The following is a 23,278-nucleotide window of genomic DNA, read 5'->3' as shown; positions in this document are numbered from 1 at the left end:
CTCAGATATGTGAAAATACTGTAGTTTAATATGGCATGTCTGCCTCAACTAATTTACTTTATATATTTCTATATATACACTATATATATATACTTGTAGGGGTGGACTTCAGACGGAATGTGTTATGGGCTCTAAATCAAAGTTGGTAATCAGTGTCCGTACTAGTCCAGCTAAATCTCCCTCTGGAGAACAGATCACGTGTGTTGTTCGCTGCCTTTGAATCGGGATTGATCGCTGTCCCACCCGAGTTTAGACGTTTCAGCACCGGAGCCTGCGGACAGCGACAGACAGGCAGCGGTCTGCAGAGTGACAGATAGGCGTTTCAGCACCGGACAGCGCTCTCAAGTGGAGTCCAGTTTATCATTTGCCCACCCCTATAAATATATCTATTTGCTTCTCTGATGAGTGGATAAACCTGACATTGCTACTGTAGGACACCGGCACTGGCTGCTCAACTGTTCCTGAATAATAATTTTTTTTCTTTCATTACAGCCACAAGAAAAAACGAGGGACCGTGATGCGGCCATCTACAGGACCATGTCTTCTTAATCTGCCGGACTGTATCTTCCAGTCTTTTCAAGTGGCCGAAGGACTTGAGTGAAGATGATCAAAGCGAGGTGTCGGTCGGACCCCTCGCTGCCAAAGGATACCATGGACATCGTCCACAGCACGACCAATACCCGCCGGGTGAGACTCAACGTCGGGGGGCTTCTCCACGAAGTCCTGTGGAGGACGCTGGACAGGCTGCCCCGCACGAGACTGGGCAAACTGAGAGACTGCAACACCCACAACTCTATTGTGGAGATATGTGACGACTACAGCTTGGAGAACAACGAGTACTTTTTCGACAGACACCCCGGCGCCTTCACCTCTATCCTGAACTTCTACCGCACCGGAAAGTTGCACATGATGGAGGAAATGTGCGCCCTGTCGTTCAGCCAAGAGCTGGACTTCTGGGGCATCGACGAAATCTACCTAGAGTCCTGCTGCCAGGCCAGGTACCACCAGAAAAAGGAGCAGATGAACGAAGAGCTGAAAAGAGAGGCCGAGAGCATGAGAGACAGGGGCGGGAGAGGAGTTTACAACCACATGTTGTTCTGAGAAGAGGAAGAAACTGTGGGACCTCTTGGAGAAGCCAAGCTCATCATTTGCTGCTAAGGTAAGGTGCAACACAGCCACACTACCAGGCAGATCAAGTGAAAGTAGTGGGTAACCTGAGAGAGGGTAGCACTGGCATACAGCCAACAGGCCTATACTACTTAAGCTTTAAATAATGATTTCCCCAAAAGTTTGGTCCTAATGAATAGAGTTTAAATTTAGAAAAACAGTTAAAGAAATGTAGTTCAACATCCAGAGGCTCTTTGAGACAGGCTTGATCTAATGTCTGACTTTCTTTTGACCTGAACCAGTGCTTTTAATCTGTCACTTTGGAGTACAGGAGGGAGAGAGAATAAGAAATAGATGACGCTGTGCTCAGAGGTGAACATCAAAGCTGTCAGAGTGTGTATTGAATAGTATGACTCTGGAGACTATTTTTGTTACTCCACTTAAATAAATAATGTTAACTAGGTGAACTATCCTGAGAAGAAAAGTCTCAGCTGATGTTTCCGGCATCAATCAAAACCCATTTTTGTAGGTGACAGCCTTCTTTGTCTCCCTTGATTGGTTTCAGTCAGATAGTTGTTCCCGAGCCAGGATTGTCTCTTGAATTATTGAATGTTTGTTTTTCATTGGCAACACCAGAGAGAATGACAAGAACAACACTTATTGTGCAAAAACAAATTCTACATCACAAAACCATCACATAAAACGCCCATCCTCCCCTCTTTTCAACAGTCAGCCCTTATTGGCTACATTAGACACCCCCGCCTTATTTCCAGCCCAGTATTCAATCATCTGGCTCATTAAGAGGCGCATAGCTCACTCTCCAGGAGCAAGAGTACTTCATTTTGCTGGATCAATGGATATAGTCATGTTAACAGCATTTTTAAGTGGACTAACTTAGAAGATGAGACTGGGTCAATATTCAATTAAAAATGTTGAATAACCCGATTGCATTTGGCTAATAAACTGATTGGGGAATCTTCCCATAAAGAGATGTTGCCCTTTTCAGTCACTCTTCATTTACCAGCGAGAGTGTAAAAGTTCAGCAAATAATGTGCTACGCTTCCAGTAAGCATGTCAATCTGTGTGAACAGAAATATCCAAGATATCAAGGTCAAATCATCACTCAAAGACACTTGAACGCCTCCTTGAACTGGGGTTGTTGCATAATTTATTCAGCTCATCAATTGGAAATAACATGCTCCATCTCTGACCTTGAGTTACAGAGGTCCTCTTAATTATTTTTTCTTAAATATTCAATCACATTGCTTAAAGACATGCTCCTTAAGCACTTTATGACACTCCCGCCGGTTCTCTCATTAACCACACAGACAAAGCATCGTCCAACACCAGGTCCTGTTTGTGCTGTCTGGCAGACTGTAGATTAACAAGAAAGGAAAATATAAGCTTTCTTTCCTCGCTGATATTAAATTGACAGCGGGGTACTTTAATGGTATATTCTGGGTCCTTGATAGTGTTAATTAATAACATAATTTTCATGCAGACAACACCATCTTATATACGTCAGCAATTAGTAGACAATATGCTTTTATTGTTTTTCAGCCGTTTCTCATAAACGTTAGACTGAATATGTGTTTTGTTGTCACAAACACGTACTGCTGCTGTTCTTCTTCTTGCTTTGCAAACATACAACAATAATAAAATGGAACTTATTAACACTTACAAAAACCAACGAATGTAAAATGAATAATGTTTTCTTTTGAAATGAGTAAAAATGTTATACAATTGACCATCACATCCATATTTGATTTGATGGAGTTAAAGTTATTTGTCTCATATTGCTCATTCCTACCCTACCTGGACCTGATATGCCCTGCACACACTGTGATGCAGATACATTCAGTAATGTGAGAGACATAACATCATTTTACCTTTCAGGCTTTCCTATGAAAACTTTCACATTAACTCTTATCTGTCCTTTTTAGTTTTTTTAAACAATTAAATTCTGTACCAGTTCACAGAGCTGTCTAGCATTCGATATTACGTCTGTGGATACTGGACATAGAGAAGCCACTTTACAGTAAATGCACCAGAATTAAATTACACAGACTTCGAAAGTACTTTATTAAATTATAGTATATTGTATTATATCTTGTTGGATGATTTGACATTTTTAATCACTGACTTATTTAATAATACTTCTGATTGTTCCTAAATGCGAACACTGTGAACTGTATTTGCATACCTTCTTTCATTTTGCTGTTCTCAGGTTTCTTTTCAGAATTAGAGATTACACGAGCAAATATATATTTGAAGCTGAACTTTTATTCATCTCTGCTGCATTCACTGAACTCACAGGAAATTATGATCAGGAGCATGACAAAATAATAATAGCTTTTTTTATGTACCAATGTTTACTTTGCAAATTCATAAAAGGCTCAAGACATGGTCCATGGCACTTTACATACATTATTGTACATTTGAGCATTGGCTCACGTCTCTCGTTCACTGTGGCTGCATCGTTCACCTAGAATTTCTTTACACAGTCCAACAGAGAAATAGGAATACAATTGACGTCCTCCTCCCGTGGTCATTCTAGCGTGCAAGCTCTAGCCCTCAGCTAAAGACACAAGAGCTACACAGTGTGTACAATTAAGGGGCCCAGACACTTTTGAACAAAATAAAGGGGAGGGAAGCTGCCATTGTTTGACAAATAGGACCATTTCCTCGTGGTTTAGTTTTCCCATATGAGACAGAAAACAGTTTTAAAAAAAAGTCAAACTGAGGTTAAATGTTCATGAAATGCCTTGAGTCTAAGGTTTAATTGAAGTGTTGCATTGGTGAAATGACTTGTTTCCAAACACATATTGAGCCTCATTTATATTTCAGGACTGAGATGAAATTTTAATTGCACGATAATAACGCTTGACTTAATGCCGGAGACACAAGGTGTGATCCAGAATATTTATAGCTTGAAGATGTCACCTCCTCCTCAACCTCCCCAGAAATACACATATGCACCAGCACTTGCTCTCTCGGACAAGACAGTTTTTTAAGCAGCGGTGAAGAACACCATGTGTGCAGCACTTGATAGTCTGTCTTTCTGCGTGTGAGTGTTGAGGTGTTACTGAATAGTTTTGGACCCACTTGAGTCTGTGTTTTTACTATGTGTCTGCCCACTTAATTATTTAGCACAACAATATGGACTCCTGGAAACTGAGGGAAAACGTGTAAGAAATAATTACATCAATAAAAGATATGCTCCTGTTGATACAGAACAGTATGTGCTGAATGTCCATGTCGTCATTTATAGCACGGCGCACTGGGAGGAAAGGGTAAGTGGGTAGTGAGTGAATCCAGTATATGTCATACAGCCTGTCTAAGCATGCCTCTGTTGCTCAATTCTCCCTAAGGTGCAGCTCAGTCTCCGAGGGATCATAGTCGCCCTATAAATCACACTTCCAGGTGTTTGGCTTTAAAATGGTCATTGCTGTAAACTCTGTAAGTGGCTTTATTTAAAGGCCCTGAAAAACACATTATTCTCTATCAGTTTACTATAAATGATGGAGTCATATATCCACACAGACATTTTCTGCATAAGTCAGAGCCGTTTTGGTTATTTCACAAGAGATCTCTGCCTGTTTCGTTTCGTCTGTGCTCTTCTCACGGGTTTTGAAAAGGGCAGGGCTCATTTGAGAAAAAGTGATGTACATCCATGCACCATCCATCAGGATTTAGCCAAATTGGAATCATGTGATGAGAGTTTTGAGGTCAAATCCGATTAAATATTGAACTTTTGATTGTCACTTATTTAGTCACACAAAATTGGTGTTATAGAGAAGAGTTCAAACCAAGTTTCAGATGCTTTGGACAAAGAAAGTGGTATACTGCAGTTTAATATCAAATCACCTTTCTATAGTTGTAGGTCTTAATATTTGTGTTTAAAGAGTTGAATTACACATAACACACACACGGTCACGGCATCCAGAATCTTTAGTGGAGTCGGTAGGAATTAGTTCAAACTAAAAGATAACTCTTGTAATTCATTGGTTTTGTTTTAACATTGTTGGTATGAGCAACATCTCAGATCTTAGAAAGATGAGAAGAAATGATGATGACATGGAACACACACACACACACACACACACACACACACACACACACACACACACACACACACACACACACACACACACACACACACACACACAGGAGACTCAGTGGTTCTCTCAGCAGATAAGGAGGTGCATGATGTGCTTGAAACATAATCTATTCCTGGCATGAGATGGGATGGAGAGTGTTACGAGACATTGAAAACACAAATTACTTCAGTGCATATTTTAAAGTGGACTACAAAGCTTATGAATATACATAGTTGGTAAGCTGACTGACCATACTGATAACAGGAGTACGTTCGGACTGTTAAGTTTCTAAAGTTTTACATACTTTCACTTAACAGACTTTTTTGACACTTCTACACTCTGGGAATCCAAATTCCTCTCTCCCTAATGCCTTGCAGCGCTCTCTACAGCCACTGAAAGCTTTGGTCCAGAACAGGATACTGAGCTATAAAAACTGACACTTAGTTATTTCTCCTTGGCAGAGACTGTTTGAACTAATTGCATGGAAACTTCTCCTCTAAGTGAGCCAGGGACAGCCATGACTGGAGGCAGTTAACTGCACTTCTTACCGCACATCAGATATGCCCGATTGACTTCACTGTAAGCACTTTGTTGTTTGTGAAGATAGCCCTGTACGCCCTGGCTCTGTGTGTGTTTTGTCACCTGCTGCATGACCAACTCCGACGACTTTTTGAAAGAATGGTGAGGAAAGCGATGGCAAACGCAGTAAGATGTAAGGCATGGGACGTCCCGGTAGCTCAACCGGTAGCACAGGCGTCTCATATACAAGGCTTAGTCCTTGCTCGCAACGGCCACTGGTTCGAGTCTGACCTGTGGCGTTTGCTGTATGTCGTTCTCTCTCTCTCTCTCTCTCTCTCTCCTGTTTCACAATCTGCACTTCTCTATCATAAAGGCATGAAAAAGCCCAAAAAATATAACTTTAAAAAAAAAAAAGATGTAAGGCAAGCTGGGTTGAGTGAGGGCACACCCAGGACAGCCATTAGACTTCCCACGGACCACTGCCTGCTGATAGCTCTGCGTGAGGGCAGAGTGCAGTCACTCGTGCTAACCTCCAGCGCTGTGTCCCGAGGACTCCATTAGGACCAGAGGAGATGCAGCGGTACAGTCATCATGATTTCAGTTGTTATTTTCAGCAGTGGCTCCAGATCATGGAGATGAGAGTTTCCTCTGTCTCTCCTTCCTTCCCTACCTTTCTCTTACTGTCTCTTTGAGTGTGTGTACGCTAACAGCCACGTGTGAGGCTATCACAGAGTTTATTTTCTGAGTTGTTTTCAAGGGTTGTTGCTGGGTTACTGCAACTTTAGGTGAGTTTTGAATAGCCGTAAATCAATGGCACACAGTTTCCCAGCTGCCAGACTGATTGCAGAAACATATATTGCCAAGTGGGCTTACAAAGAGTCACAAGGACTGTTTGGCAGATTGAAGGAGGGAAGCAAAGTCTCTCTGTGTCCTCCTTGTCTCTGTTTTCTTCTCCTCTCATTATTCAAGTCCAACTAATCAGCTCTCATTATTGTATTCTAAACATATAAAGAACTCTATAATTATATTTGTTTCATTCATCTAAATGCACAGAGATCATAGCTATCCTCATAGTCATGAACACCTATGGCTTATTATTGTCGATTCTCAGACCAACAGATCCACAGAACACAGAATAGAAATTCACCTAAGGAAGTAAAACGTTCAATCAGAGTTGATGCTAATCGATAGAGAAAATCTGCCCAACTGCAGAGAGGAGGATTAAATTGTTTGTGTGTTCTCTGAGACCTCTAAGACTTGTGTTGCGATCAGAGCTCCCACATTACATTGGAGCCAGTAATCGCTTGTAACGATTAACCCAAAGAAACGTATCACCCGACTCTGCAGCTCCTCTCAGCTCTACAAAGTGTTTAAGCATCTTTCCGATCTTTCTTTTGATTTTCTGGTCCACAACTTTTTTATTTTGGTTCAGTCTCACGGCTCTCATCAGCCTTGTTTTTGGGCCACAGCAGCAGCTGTTTTTAGTGAGAAGCTTTCTGATAAACCAACTGTATAAAATCTGCCCAACACCGAACAGCAAGCAGACAAACTTAGTGACTAGCTGTTGACCAGAGATCTCTCTCAGGAGTTGGTAGGGACACAAACAGAGTTACAAGGTGAGTGGATATTAGATAATCAAACAACAAACAACTCCAAATGAATGATAATGTTGCTTCGTATCTGCTGGATGTGTAGGTAGACAAATATTTGCAACAAGTTTGTGTGTCGTGTAATAGTGTTGTGTTTACAGCTGCTCTCCGCTGCCCCCAAGTCGATTATTGAGGACTATGGTTATGCTTGGAAACACATTAATGTAATTGTAAAGATAAACTTGGAATTATTAAGGATGATTTCAGCTTGTGGCAGTTTTCAGAGTATTTGGGATATCATGATTCCACTTTGCATTTGCCAAATACAAGTAGAAAGGTAGAAAGGTAGAAATGACAAATGTCAAACATTTAATCAGAGAACGGATGTCCCCTCTCTGCTGGTTGTAGAGGAGATGGTTTCAGGAAGAGGTGGTCAATTGTCTGTATTGCTCCGTTGCCCTGCAATTTCCAGGGAGAGAGGCGATCTAGTACGCTACATTAGCTTATCGCATAAACCAGCTGGGGCAACACAGTACACACACACACACACACACACACACTCCTGCTGCATAGTATCTCTGTTTGACAGACCTACGAAATCCATGCTTTATTTTTATTACAATGCCTTATCTGACTTTCCTTATATTCCTCACACATTGGTGCAACAGGGTTCAAGGCTATGGACACGGATGATGACATTCAAAAAGGTGAAAGGTCAATCTCAAGGGGACGGAGACATGACTACTTTTCTGCATAACTTCATTCATTATTCAGACGGGCCTGTCGGCGAGAAAACATCCCTAAGGAAGATGCAGAGTGGTGTTTGGCGGAGTGGTCACCCACAGAGTAAAAGTTTCCAGAGAGTTAGACAGTAGGGCCAAAAGCCATTGCGTGCTAAAACTACTTCTTAGGCTACCGTTGCACACAACAAGGTTTTCATCACTCATTCGTCAGGCTGAGATTGTAAAGGTTAGTTTTCAGCCACCCGCACAGGAATGACAGGCATGACTGAATAATGCAATGAAATTCTGTAGTCAGTCTAATACATTTTCTGACAGCAGATACATTTTCCGTCGAGATAATCTATGCAATCTCTGAGTTTCAGGTATTTTGCTTTTCCATGACACTGCTCTCTGTTTCTGCTCCTGTGGCTTCTTGCCCAAACTCGAGTGCTCCATGTGCTTTACACTACTTGTCATCAATTGGGGACAGCGGGACAGAAAGATGGCTCATGCATTTTTAACCTGCTGCCTTCATCATGTACACCTCATCCGGGGTCACTTAGCTGTCAAGCTTATAGTAAAGGAGCACAATGTAACTGAGGAAGTTCAGAGCTTTATCCTTTTGTTTGGCTACAGCACCACAGCTCATGATTTTCCTATTCATACTGTACATCCACGCCTAGTCTTAACTCCTCAACCATGATTTCCTCTGGTCATATGAGATGGTTGAAGGAGAAAGCTCAGTTGTATTTAGAGGTAGCTTATCCTGGGAGAAGAGATTGCAGTGCTATGATTTGCAATGCAAGTTCTCCTGAAGCAATTTCCTGCCAAGAACAGTGCTGCGGCTCTCTTGCATAGCATTTGTCCAAAAAGCTATTTCTGAATGACGAAGCATGAAAGTAAACATAATACAACAAACTATACTGTTCCTGTCATGGTTTAATGGTGAGCAGAGTGCATCTTTTGAATAATGTCTGTCTCCTGTGGGCTTCCTATTTTAGATGGGAATGGTCACATGATACACAAGGGTGGATATGGTTCAGCACACATATTCAAATCAGCTTGTTTCTTCCTTATGGGTCCATTAGCTTATTGTTGTGTGTGCTTGGTTAAAAGAAAGTGAAGAATACATTGTTCTGGGGCTTAAATGATGGCGGTATCTGAAGTGCATGGAGGTTTTTACAACAGTACAGACTGTGTGCCTACAAATGCACACCACTATGAGACAGCATGTAGAGAGTCAAACACCAGCAAACACAAATTCTCAACATTTTCTTGGATAAATAATGTGGTGTTTGAAGTCCCTGCTCTCTATGAAGACAGCAGGAGATCCATGTGTGTGCTGCTGCTCACAGCGGCTGCCAGACTGAGCAACAGTAATTACCTGAACTTGATACAGAACCCAACACCTGAAAGCTCCATGGACGAACAGTCAACAGCAGAGTCCAATTAACACAAGATCACCTCCAGTCATCACGTCTGCTATGGAAGACAGGCTGAATTAAACAAAGCGTCAGGTTACAGTTGTGAGCATATCGCATTGTTTGGGTAGATGCTGGTGACACATTCACTGAAGGTATGACAGTACAGTAAACTATTTTTTTATTTATCTAACTGAGACAAATGCTGTATCTATGAAGTCATATACATGACAAGAGTAAAACAGGGGTGAATCCGTCTAGTAGTTAGGGGGCATACCGCATGGGTGCAAATGCCCTGAGCAGATAGTCCCCAGTTCGATATCCGGCTGTCCAGACTGTTTGCTGCATGTTATTCTTCTACTTTCTTTGCACACATTTCCTGTCTCTCTCCACTAAAGGCAGAAAGTGCCCAATTTTTTAAAGAGGAAAACAGAGCCTCTGCACGTTATGTGAACAGAGGCAGATGGGTGAAAGAGATATCCCTTGTTATCCATAGATTCAATAGCTTCTGCTCTTTAGCAAATAGAGTGAGAACGAAAGGCAAACAGGGGAGCTATGTTTAAATCCCGTCATCTGCAGTTCTCATCTTATAGCTCACATTCAAAATGAGATGGGTACATTCACAAATAGAGAAATTTGCATTTTATTAAGTTGCGTGACTGGTTCACATGTCAAAATACAGAGTTCATCCAGCCCCCGCACAGAGCGTGTGATGCTTGGTTCCTGAGGAAAGTCCCAGTGTGGTTTATAGAGATAATGCAGCGCTTGAGGTCGGGCTGGTTTGAGTGGGAGTTGAGATGTTTTCCCCAGTGTCCCCACCTATAATGATTAAGATTAAGCCAGCACAGAGAGATGAGATCTTCTCTTCGCTTTGTCGTGACCTTTTTACCTTTCTGCTCACCTCCGTGGACCAAAAAAGAGCAGCGGTTTCTTTACAAGAACAGAGGCAGTGTGTCTGTTTTCTGAGAGAAACAGTCATGGGGAGTTCAGTTTGATGTCTGGATCAATGTGTCCGCCTACTCTCTTTAATTCATATGCAACAGAATAACTCAAAGCAAGGCAATCAATAATGACAGAGAACATATATAAAAAACAAAAACCTGAAGATAGAGTGTGTTTCTCTTTACTATTCAATGCATGTTGTATGGAAAACAAGAACACCCGTATGAATTTACAGAGGAAACTGTGACGTTGTGGTCCTTTTAAGAACTACTATCCCCAGAGAGGTTGTTATGTTTTGTTTTTTTATGGTGAAAAAGATTTAGAGGGATAATGCAGAAGAGGTTTGGTTGTTAATATTACACAGGGTGTTGCTCATCCTAATGAGGCACAGCCTGCGATGAGTGATGAAGCCACCTTAGTGTGACATCTAACACAGTCCCACCAGATTTTCTACCTTAGCACCGGTAATGGTACTCCTCTCCCAAGGGTATCTATAAATAAATATGCTTTCACACATATGTACAAACACACACACACACACACACACACACACACACACACACACACACACACACACACACACACACACACACATGCATATAACTTGCACCATTTTCCCATCCTTTCTTTCAAACGTTTTCTTTTCAGCCTGTTATTTTCCTACTCATTCTCCCCATGAAACACACACACACACACACACACACACACACACACACACACACACACACACACACACACACACACACACACACACACACACACACACACAAACACTCACATATCCTTCCTTAAATAGACACATTGATGTTGTAATCTTGTTGATGGTTTGTTGTTGGCTGGAACCTTTTCATTGGACTACATCAAAATAATTTTCCTACAGCAGACTGTGAAATATCTTTTCTAAATTAGCAGAGGGTACAGCAAAGGTTTTCTTTCATGCAGAGGAAGACAGAAAGAGGGAGTGTGAGGGAGCGAGTGAGAAAGGGAGGTTTAGTGTTAGATAGACTGGCACTCAACTGATTGGTGTGATAGCAGATAGTGTTTCTGGTGACAGAGACCAGCCAGAGTGTTGTGGTTTTACAGTGCACTTAGTGCTCCTCAACGTAGCTAGAAGTACTGACATATATTTGAATATTAATTTGTAAAGAAGCATGCATTTAGCTTAGCTTAGCCCAAAGACTATAAATGTGGAAAGTAGCCTGGCTGTCTGAAGGTCTACCAACATCTTTAAAGCTCACTAATTTACTTGGGGTGAACTATTTCGTGGCCTGGACAGCAACAACTTTCTCGAGTCTCTGCTGTTTGGCTGGTAACTCTAAACATGGTCCAGACATAGTCCGGCTCATAATTGCTCGTAAAACTACAACTACTAACGATTACACAAGTGTGTTAATTCGTGAGCTTTTACGGTGTTGGTAGGTGGATTTTGGTACATTTGGTACATTTGGCCAGGCTAGCTGTTTCCTCATGTGTTCAGTCTAAGCTGACTGCAGCTTCTAGCTTCATGATGAGAGGAGTTGTGAGAGGTACTGATCTTCTCATCTAACTCTCTGCAAAACAGCAAATAACCATACTTCCCAAACTATTTCTTGGAATTAGGTTTGCCAATGGTGTCCTGTGTGCACACAAAAGTAGAGGTGTTTGTTTGAACTTGTTACCTAATGACTGCTGTATTTGGTACCTAATGAGGTTTCATTTGCACTTGATGGCACAGAACAAATAGACCTCTGAAGAATCTCAGAAATCCACAAATGATATTTCCACAGAAAACTCACAAAGAGTCTACGATAAGAGAAGGTTTATAGACCAACAGAGGCATTGCTGCTGTGCTTTCTATGTCTACAAACTTCACTGCAGGTAACATCAGATCACCACACCTGTCTGCATGATACACTGCAAGTGTTTGTGTGCACTGTATTTACTGTACAACATACTGTATGTGGGTGTGTGTATTCATCATGCTTGTCTGAGGGAGTGCAAGTGAGAGGGAGAGAGACACAACGTGGAAAAGAAAAGCTTTTCTGGGTCAACACAGTGAAGAATTGCAGCTGATTTTGCTTCTATTTTAAACTGAGAATCGAGCTGCCGTTCAAGTAATACTTTCTGTTTCTTTTTAAATGTTTCTGTTGTAGAGGAAGTCTGCGTCCGTTTGCCAATCAACATTACATTACATTACAGGTCATTTAGCAGACACTCTTATCCAGAATGACTTACAGTGAACTAACTGCAGGGACAGTCTCCCTGGACCAACTCAGGGTTAAGTACCTTGCTCAGGGGCACAATGGTGGCAGAACTCACAACCTTCTGGTGTTGTATTTGGAAGCCGTACCACTTTCAGGTGGCAAAGTTTACTGTAAGTTTTCATCTAGGGATGCAAATGAGACAACAGACGCACTGCAGACGCAGGCAGAAGAACAAAGGTCAGTTAAAATAATGTAGAATCCAGTGTGAAAACATGGTGATGTGAAAGAATCGAAGGCCACATCTTGTGGGTATTTGTATGCTAATTCTGATAGTAATTATGCAAGGCTCTTATGTTGTGCTGACTGAGGAGGAACTAATGATCATTTGTTGTAATTACATTCAGGAGTGGTGCTTTGGGTAGCAGAGTACTGTGGATGAGCCATATACAGGACTTAGGAGATCACCTTAGTGTTACATGACTCTGTTTGGAAGGATGACACCACAGAGGAAGTCCCTTAGGAGCAGCTGAAAGCAGCACACCTCCTCAGGGAGCTCACCCGAGAACCTGTGGCACATCGCATGACTGACACATGCAGGTGTTTCTCATTTATAAGGATCCCGGAAAGGTCATACGCATTTATCAGAATTAAATACTGTCCTTAGCATACTGCACTGCATTACACTAAGAGCCAGTGTAGCTGAAAGCCTGGCAGTGCAGAGCGGGTGGATTGTGTGAGTTCCAATCACTATCCCACTAATCTCCAGGCAGCAGTATCAGGAGTCCCTGTTTCCCCCCAGTCTACTGCCAGAGCCTCAGCCTACTCGCTGCTCTCATTTCTCATCGCTCCTTCCTCGGCCTACCAGACACATCTCACGAGCACATCACCATACCTCTGTCTGATGTGAAATATTGGCCACAGTGATATATAGGCAGGTTGGTCTTAAGTGGGCCAAGCAGGAGAGGAGATGACGGGGGTTTCAGGTTGAAGGTTGCAACATTCTGGAAGAGGAGTGGGCATAAGGGAGAATGGGTTAGTTGACACACTCTTTACTTTCATTTGAATGTCATCTTGGGCTTGCTTGTCCTTATTTTAATGAGGGGTGGAATTTAATTGTTTAAATTCAGGTTTAAACAATTGAATTTAAAAAGTTTAATTTTATCGAAATGCAACAATCTAACACATCTCCTGCACTACATGTTGTAGCTTAGCTAAGAATAAACCAATCTAAACTGTAGCTCTCCTTTCATACGTTTTATAATAAACCCATTGTGTAAAAGCCTAGAAGAGAAACCCAAAACACTAAAGGTCCTCTCACCTCGATGTCACGTGTCCTCCTCCTGAAATTACCTTGTAGGTGACATACAGTATGACCCCCATTCTGAAAATTTCAGTAGCAACATTTTTTTAACAGAGAACAGGAATTTCATAAATGTGACCACCAACCCTGTTCTCCCCTACTGTTCACGGCATGTTATTTGATACTGGACTCCATGTTTCCTCCTCCAGTTTGTTGTAAGACCTACTCTCGCCATTATATTTCTTTCCCCATATAAACCCTTCTCTTCCTTGCTATCTCTCCTGTCCACTTTATATTAGTTTATATGGTAATGAACACCACACACAATGGACACAATCAAATTATAAGCATTTAAAACTTCCAGTTTAAACACATAATTGTTTGAAATTCATCATATGGTTGCCTCATTCTGTGAGCGACATCCATCTCTCAAACCACCTCAGGCAACTCCATCCCCCACGAGAACAGAAGCCGAGAGTCAATGGGACCTGTGTAAACTGAGCAGCGTGATATAAATTGAAAGGGTTAGTGATCTGTAGGAAACTTGACTCTCTTGTCATTACATTAACACATTCGTGTTTCCATGTGCAGCTCTCTGAGGATAGAAACACAGACTCAACTGCGACACTTTGGGAAGTCTCGCTGTATGAGTGTGCCCAGGCAGAGGAGAGGGAGAAAACAAAGTGTTGCATTCACTGGCTAATGGACAAATTTATTGATTGTTTAATTGACCGTTCGCTTATTTAACAGAAGAACAAAAGTCTCCTAATTTTAAATTTTAAATCAACTCTCGCCGTCGGATTTTATAAGTTGTAGCTAGCTAACTAATTTAGCTAGCATTAGCTCGATTGATTCTATAAAAGCATAACTACATAAGCTAACACAAAAACTCAGTCTCCTTCCTACACAGTGAAGGTGAGAGTCATGAGCAGGGCTGTTCTTACTGTAACATGTTACCCACAAAACAATGTAGTTGGCCTTGTAGGTGTAGGCTAAACTAGTTAGCCAGACATGCTAACGATTGCAGCTTACGTTGGAGCAAATAAACACAGTTTAATTCCCTCCTTAGATAGACAGACAGACAGACAGACAGACAGACAGACAGACAGTACATATACTATACAGTATTAATTGTTATGTAGCGTTCTTGATCTCTTAGGTGTAAACTTGAGGAGAATCGAGTATTTCAGACTGACTTTAGTGTCTTGCTCTCCCATATTTTTTACTGCACAGAAAACGTTTTTTGGACAACACACACAGAGACACCATCGATTTCCTTCTTGTTCCCATTGTGCCCGACTGCTGGCAAGGATGATAATTATTTTTTATTATGAACACAGAAAATATATAGACAGACAGACAGACAGACAGACAGACAGTCAGACAGACACACAGACACACAAACACACAGACAGACACACAGATACACACAGACACACAGACACACACAGACACACACAGATACACACAGACACACAGACACACAGACACACACAGACATACAGACAGACACACAGACACACAGACACACACACAGACACACACACACACAGACACACAGACAGACACACAGACAGACACACAGACAGACAGATACTTTATTGATCCCGAGGGAATTTTAAACTCTTTTTTATTTTAAAAACTATTTTTTTTAAAGATAAAAAAGACATCATCCTCCCAAGTCCACCATCACATCATCTCCATGCAAGTATTATAGAAGCTTGTTTTATATGTTATGTTAAAAGGACTTGTAATTAACATTGACAGATATTATCCTCCTCTGTCTTTTCAACTAAGACAAAGTGTTGATGACGACAGCATGTTCAAGTCATTTTTATCCTATTATGCCTTTATGTAATACTCTTCCTCTTGTGTCCGCACAGTGGGTTTGTAACAGGACAGAGCTTTGAGGAAATGAGATGAGAAGGCTCCTCATTACAACTTTTTTATCAACCCTCTGCCCAGATTAAAATCAGTATTAGACGGAAATCCCAGGGGCTATCCCATGGAAACCTTGGCTCTGTGGATAATACCAACAACAGCGTTGCCAAATCTCTACGGATTTGCCTTCTAATCTAAGTGTGATCTCTCACTCTTAAGAGTCTAATGCCAAAAAGTGATTACGGAAATGCTTGCAATTCTTGTTGTGAAACAAGCTCTCTATGAACGTAGTGGATACTGAAAGGGAAACAGATTTGGTCAATTGTTATATTGCATTGCTACACATTTGTAAATACCACACCTTTTTGCCTTGTGCAGAAATATATTACAGAGCTTGAAATACTTAGGGATCATACAAGAGGTGACAAGGATTCAAACAAGAATATCCACTGTGGATGATTTAGTGTAAGTAAGATGAGACTGTCCTGGAGCAGAGAATGATGAGCATATAGCATGCATAATGTATACATTAGACATGGAGGTCCAACGTGGTTTGGAAGTGGGAAGGAATAGAAAATAAAGATTACTTAAATGATTTAATAGTAACCATAAATCGAGAAGTAATTGGACTCAAATTGTGAGGAATTGACAGTAATTTGGGAATAATGACAGGAAGAGAGGCGGAAGATGTGAGATATGGCTTATTGTTAGCTACAGCTTCTTTCATACATTTAGATAGGGAAGAACTCTAACTTTGCTATAAATAAATGTCCCAAGAGGATCCAAAATATCAATGTGTCACTTTATTGATCCTGGCTGAATTGTCTTTTCACTTGCACCCTTTAGTGATATCGAAGAGTCGCGTCACAGCAGCAGAACAGGGGAAGGAGTTCTCTGTAACCGGCAGGACACCGTACAGCCCCTCTTTGATACATTAAACTATACAGTATGTGGGTAGGTCCCCAGCTGCACTAGCAGCAAAGGAGAAAGATTAGTAGCCAGAAGGAGAACAGCTGCAAAGTAAAACAGCTCCCTGATTGATTTCTTTCATAAAGGAAAACACTGTGACTACCCATTGGACAGGCGATAATCTGTTTACTCAATATAGAGATCTGTAATGGGGACTGGTAAACATCATCTTAAATGGGTGGTAATGGAGCTACAATTGTTTTGTTGAGGAGAGCGTATAGTGTCAGGAGAAGCAGAAGGAGAAGCGTGTTTTAATCTGGGGTCAGGATCTCCATGTATGGCAGTGATTGGCCGGGCCAGCGTGCTTGACTGTCAGCCAGTTTACAGCAGGCCTGGATGGATACAGGTAGTGTGTGGAGCATCAAGCACCAGTCTGACATGTGTTTAGCCTTTTTACCATAGAGTGTAGCTCTCCATTTGAGCCAGGGAAACTAGCGTGAGAGAGCACACAATTATGAGACAAAGATGTGTTTTTTTAATCATGATTTCGTCTGGCACAGTTGGATTGCACCTACTTGAATCTGACCAGAGACTTTCTCCGTCCTTCTCTCTGTCTAATGTCTCAACTCCAGGACCGCGAGGATGTCAGCAACATTAAACACATCCTTCTATAATTTAGGGTTTTGTTCCACTTGCAAATCATCGTCACTTTATACAACTGGGATGTTCGGCCATTGCAGACTGGAAATCAGCAGTCTGCTCCAGACGATACTGGCTCTGTGCGAGCCGCTACCTCACTACATAGAGGTGATTGTATCATTATTGTGTGTCATAGTCTGAGGAAATGATAACAATGTATTTGAAGTGGTTAGTTAAAATCTAGGTTGCCATCCTGGAAGCTTGACTATCTAATTTATTGAGGGTCTGAAGCTCACTCAGAAGCTCTTTGACACTGTCAACTATTATTCAAGGCTGTGCAAATAAGCTTTGAGTACTTGACCTTGTCTAGTAGAAGTAGTAGTAATTGTAGCATACACTAACAAAGTGTAGTGGGAATGTACTTGCTTGTTTAGGGCCGAACTAGAAATAATCTTCTCTATCAATTATTCTGTAAAGTATGTTTAGTTTAGTTTACATAATGCAAGAAAATAGTAAATTACAGAAAATGCCCTTTACAATTCCTTAAAGTTCAAGGTGACTTCACCTGTCTTGTTTTGTTTGCAGCCCAAAACAAGTCATTTATAATCACATGAGACCAAGAAAAGTAACAAATGCTCACATTTAAGAAGCTTGGACTTTAGTCATTTTTGGCATTTCTGCTTGTAAAATCATTAAAACAGAAATATCAATAATGTTTCTGTAGATCTACTAATCAATTAATCAAATCATTCAGCACTAGTGTGAGTAGTTTTCTTGTAGCAGGAGTGGCAGGAGCTTGAACTTTTTCCTTACCAACTGAGCAATAAATTGTCATAAATGTTTCAATGGAGGAGAGATTGAGTGTTGGCCTCAGACAAGAAGCAGGAAGCAGACTGATAAATAAACTGAGTGGTCATTTTAGAATCAGCTGATGATACTCTGCATTGATTTCCTACAAGAAAGAGCTGTGCTGGCTGAGTCTACTGAACTCACCTCTCAGTGTTACCAGAAATGAAATGAACTGTATTTTCTCCACTGTATGGTTCAGTATGATCATATGTCCCCTGGACACTTTCTCTGTCCTTCTTTTGTGAAAGCCTTGCTGAATCTGTTATGCAAATGTTAAAAAGCCTTACATCACAATGGAAAGCTGAGCTGTATGCCAGGGTACTGCAGTCTCCCCTCGAGGAGATCTGCGTACACCCCGTGCTGCTGTCTGCCAGTTCAAGTGTGTTTGTGTAAGTGTGAATGTATATGTGTGAGAACGAGAGGCAGAAAGAAGATAGTTTGAAAGAGATAATCCTGTATTTTCTTTCCTCCTCCACCATGACAATTAATCCCACCGCATTCTGCATTGACGGGAGTCTGCCCTGTTTTTGATCACCAGTGTGAAAATCCTGGTTCAGTCATTCACGCAGATCGCATTCAGCTGCCTGCCATTGTTTACATTTGCCATATGTTGTGACAGACAGCTGGACATGCTTTTCTGTCTCATTGCAATCTCTGTCCACTCTTATTACAGTATGACTAATAGGCCCTGTGGCCCCAACGTACACAGAAAATGTCACATTTCACTGTAAATACAAACGCGCAGTGTGATGTATAGTTAAGTATAGTATGTTCCCATTCTGCCCTCTTTAGCCTGGATTGAAAGGCTTCATCTCAAAGTCAGTTGTAATGAAGATTTGTGTATCTCAGGCCTCTAAGCTCAGGGTGAATGTTCATTTTTTAAAGGTTAGATCCCTCTCAACTCTTCTTGTAAATGTCAGACTCTGTTTCTTTCTTTCTTGTAGGACATCAAACTAATTGAGTTTTATTACTCCATTTCAGACGTTGAATATTATTACTAAACTTAATTTTAAACATTTTATTGAGGCATTTAAGAAAATGGGTCATTTCTGAAGTTTCTCATTCTGCCTGTTGCCTAAGGGCCCATTAGAGCCAGTACATCCCAGCTGCATACATTATATACTATAGGCTGCACTTCAAACATCTTTTTTCTCTTGGTTTCTTTCTGCATTATGTATCTCTGACCTCACTTCACCACTGAGGATGAGCGGGTATCTCAGAGTGCCATGGCCTCCAGAGTACACTGCAGTTGAGCTGGGTCGGGAGACATTTAGTGGTCTGACACTGATGTAGGAGACATACTGTACGGAAACACACACACACAGCTGGTCGTCAGTCAGTGGTCAGGCAGGAAGTACTTTGGTCTGCACTTCCACTCCTTTTGAATAATTTAGAAGGAGACTCAGTACACAGCAGGTTTACTTTAGTCATTTCTAAAGAATGAAAAATAGATAGTTTTATGTGACCCTCTGTGTTAAAGGTCCAATATGCCAGAATTTAAACTTGAAACAATGAACTAACATTATCAACAGAACGTGAAGAGGTAACAGTGTTGACGTTATGTCAAAGACGTCTATGTGTTGTTTTGCAGAGATATCTATTGAAATCAGCAATCTAACCAGTCTTGTAATACCACTTGTTCCTCTAGAGGCAATAGAGAGACACTGTAGCTCCAGTCAGGGAGAAGAAGTACAGCGGCCTGACTCGCTTGTAAATATTACAGCCATGTTCCGTGTCTGTTTTATAGCTTGTTTATTGGATTACATTCAAAGTGGCAGAAACGAGAAAACCACCTGCACCACCTCGCTTCGTCCTCACAGCTGCCAGGAGGCTGTTTCACCGAGTGTATAGCTGTCGGCAGGCCTGAGAAACGGCGCAGCTTCAGTTAGCAGTTAGCTTGAGTTCAGCCACAGCACCGAGGAACTGCAAACTCCCTGTTGCTGCCGTTACACAGGTCCAGCAGCCCGCTGTGACTGCAGGGTTGGGGCTTGTTCTGGCTGAGCTTAAGTCTCTTCGGCCGCTGACTGTCTGACGGAGGCAGCTGCTGAGTGCCGACTCTGCCGACCTCTCGCCTCCCCCGGCGGGCTGCTCTCCTTGCTGTGCCGCCACCGGAAAGATGAGACAAATATGAGAGTCGTTTTCTAGTTTCTGCCACTTTGTATTTAGTCCAATAAACAAACTACCGTAACGTTACACGGACTACAGCCCCCGGTTAACATTAGTGCCCCAGTAAACACAGATGATCAGCGCCACGTGAAGATTATAACACAGCAGTGTTTTTCCTGACTGACGGGAGTAGCTGAAGGACTGAATCTAAAGTTGCCGTGCTGTTACACTGAGTTCGTTTTAAATTAAGTGCTGTGTCAGCTGCATGCTTAATTCTCCACAAGGCCTTAGTGCTTTTAAAACAAGACTGTGGGCCATTTGTCTCTGTGCCTTCTGTTTCCTCATCGCAGCTTTTTATACGACGCTGAAGATGTTGATTGGAGCGCAGTGCGTGTGCCAGCTGACGTTACACGATCCAACGTTTAAACAAAAACATCTTCCTATTATGACAGAGGGACCGACACATGCACAAGCGAGAAGTAACAGTGAACGAAAAGGAAATTCTGCCAGACATCCGGTGTTGTCGCACTTTCTATAAGTGTAACCTGGTGAATTTGTTGTCATGGCTACACCGAGTGGTGGGCTTGGCTCACTGGGACCACTTAAGATTATTTTAGTTTTGTTGCCTTAGCAATTTCACATGTACGCACAGACAGGTGAAATGTGACAGACCAGAGTTTCTCTGCTGCAATAATGGAAGTTGTCAGAGAGCTTGAAGGCTGCTGCTGATCAGTCCAGCTTCATCAAGGGACCGATGAACAGTAGTCAGCCATAATGTTGAAGACAGTTTGACATTTTGGGGATGCTTTCTTCCTGAAAGTTAGAGACAATTGATACAACTACAGCAGCCGGTTAACCCTAAGCGCCCCCAAATAAATCACTTTTCTGTCTTTGTGTGAGGTCAATGAAGCCAGGCTAGCCGTTTCTACTGTTTCACATCTTATGATAAGCTGCCCTCTGTAATTTCATATTTAACGTATAAACGAGATCGCTATTCTCATCCAACTCTTGGCAAGAAAGCGGATACATGTCTAACTATTCTTCTAAAATACCGTGCAGTACCTTTTAATGTGATTACACCCGAGCAAACAAATCCAGTAAGGAGCAGGCAGAAGAATCAGAGTCCAGAAACAGGCAGGCAGGGTCAAAACGGGCAGGTCAGGAAAACAGGTAAACAGGTAAACTAGCCGATCGCTGGAGAGCTTGGCAGGAAAACACAAGACAATCTGGCAGGGAACAAGTAGGAGAGACCTGGTATATATCCTCTGAGAGAACTAATGAGGGAATGAGAAGCAGGTGAGGCTGTGGAAACCAGGTGAGGGGAATAAGTTGATTGCAGGCAGTGAGGATGAATCTGAAATGATAAGAGACTTACTGACAAGGTAAAACCAAATGAAAACAAACTAATAGTGGGTGGGACACGTGACAGTAGCGTTCACTGTAAGCAGCCCAGGTAACTCTCTCCACTCAGTGCTGACACTCAATCATGTCACAGGAGCACATTGACATCTGCTCTTTATGATAAACAGCGTACAAGGCGGCAGTTCACCGGAGACATCTTATCGGCCTCTGTGTCCGCTGCTTGGCCCAGGCTCATATCAAGCTTCAGGTCTGAGACCCTACTGTACCATCTGAGGCTTTGCACTTTCTACTCATGGAGATGGCGGGTTAGTAAATAGCATGATGACAGAACAAAGATATTCCTCTTCATCAGAAAGGTTTAAGGATGTCTAGTCTAATGTTATGTGACATGCAAAGCTTTTACTGGAAGTGAATCATTCCTCCGAAATCACTTTCTCTAACAGCGATCATGACCTCTGTTTGCATCCTGCTCATAATCTGCATTAAAGCTATCAGACCACTGCCTCTCTTAGTCTGTCGCCTGATGTTGTTTACTTACTCTAATTGCAATTAAACATGATTGACATATTAATTACTCGACCGAAACCTGGCAGATTTCTCCACTGGTGCTTCTCCTCTTGTGTAATGAACACGTCCATAATAAAAGCTGGAAAGATAAAATGATGAATGTGTTGTGCATTATGCTGCCGAATGGTCCATTCTCACAGAGCTGGTGGTGTTGCAGCATGATGTATTCTTTTTTATTATTTTTTTTGCATTCGCCTGTCAACACTGCTGCCAGTTTTAGACTGAGCAAAGACCATAGCAACTAGAGACAGCTGGAGCTCCCGCCTGCACAAAACAAGTTTCAAGAACAAAGACAGATTTTGAGTACTTGTCATTTTCAGCTGGGTGTGATGCGTCTTCGCTGAGTGGAGATGTGATTGTGCTGTGAACCATGAGTCTTGCCAGTGTGCTGCAATTTAGGCCCACATAAAAACGCCCACTGTACATCAGTACATTGTACATCTCAGATCACAGATGCCATAGTTATTCCATTAGTAGGGCTCAGCCGTGCGGGCTGTGAGTTTTTTTATTTGCAGCCTGGAGGACTCTCCCCAGTCTAGTGTTCCCAGAGCATGCTTACACAGACAGAGAGGCACATGCCCCGTGGACAACATCAGACCTCAGCAGAGAGTCCAGAGGGGGACCGCACACAGTTCATTTCACCTTATCTAAAACATTGTTGATAGGATAGAAACAAATGTGCTCTTTTGTATAAAACATTTAAGGCTAAAAATGTAATGTATTAAAAGTAAATATGCAGGATAAAAGGATTCTTACAGAACACCACACATTTATTTATTAAGTCCAGAATGCTGCGTACACATTTTCAAACAATACTCCCAAAAAATCCAAAGATCTTTATGTGCACAACAAAATTCATAAATTGCTGACAAAGCGTCAGTGTTTTGTTGAATAAGCATTTACCGGTACATACGCTGCTGTATCTGTTCTCACTCACTCACTAATGGGAATTGTGACATCTGCTGTACAATCCTAAAAAGTTGTATAAATCAATTTAATTCTTAAATGAATTTAAAAAAACAATCAAAACATATTGAAAACAAACAGTTTGATAATACAGAAGAAATCTGAAAAACTAACTT

The 23,278-nt window shown here is 41.7% G+C and overlaps 1 pseudogene; it reads left to right on the top strand.

Moving 5' to 3' along the window:
* Nucleotides 1-603: 603 nt before the first annotated feature.
* LOC115008325 (potassium voltage-gated channel subfamily B member 1-like) overlaps nt 604-23,278 on the top strand; it is a 32,215-nt pseudogene continuing 9,540 nt past the window's right edge.

Source organism: Cottoperca gobio, chromosome 5 (genome assembly GCF_900634415.1).
Source record: "Cottoperca gobio chromosome 5, fCotGob3.1, whole genome shotgun sequence".
Taxonomy (NCBI): domain Eukaryota; kingdom Metazoa; phylum Chordata; class Actinopteri; order Perciformes; family Bovichtidae; genus Cottoperca; species Cottoperca gobio.
This window is presented reverse-complemented; position numbering and strand designations above follow the sequence as displayed.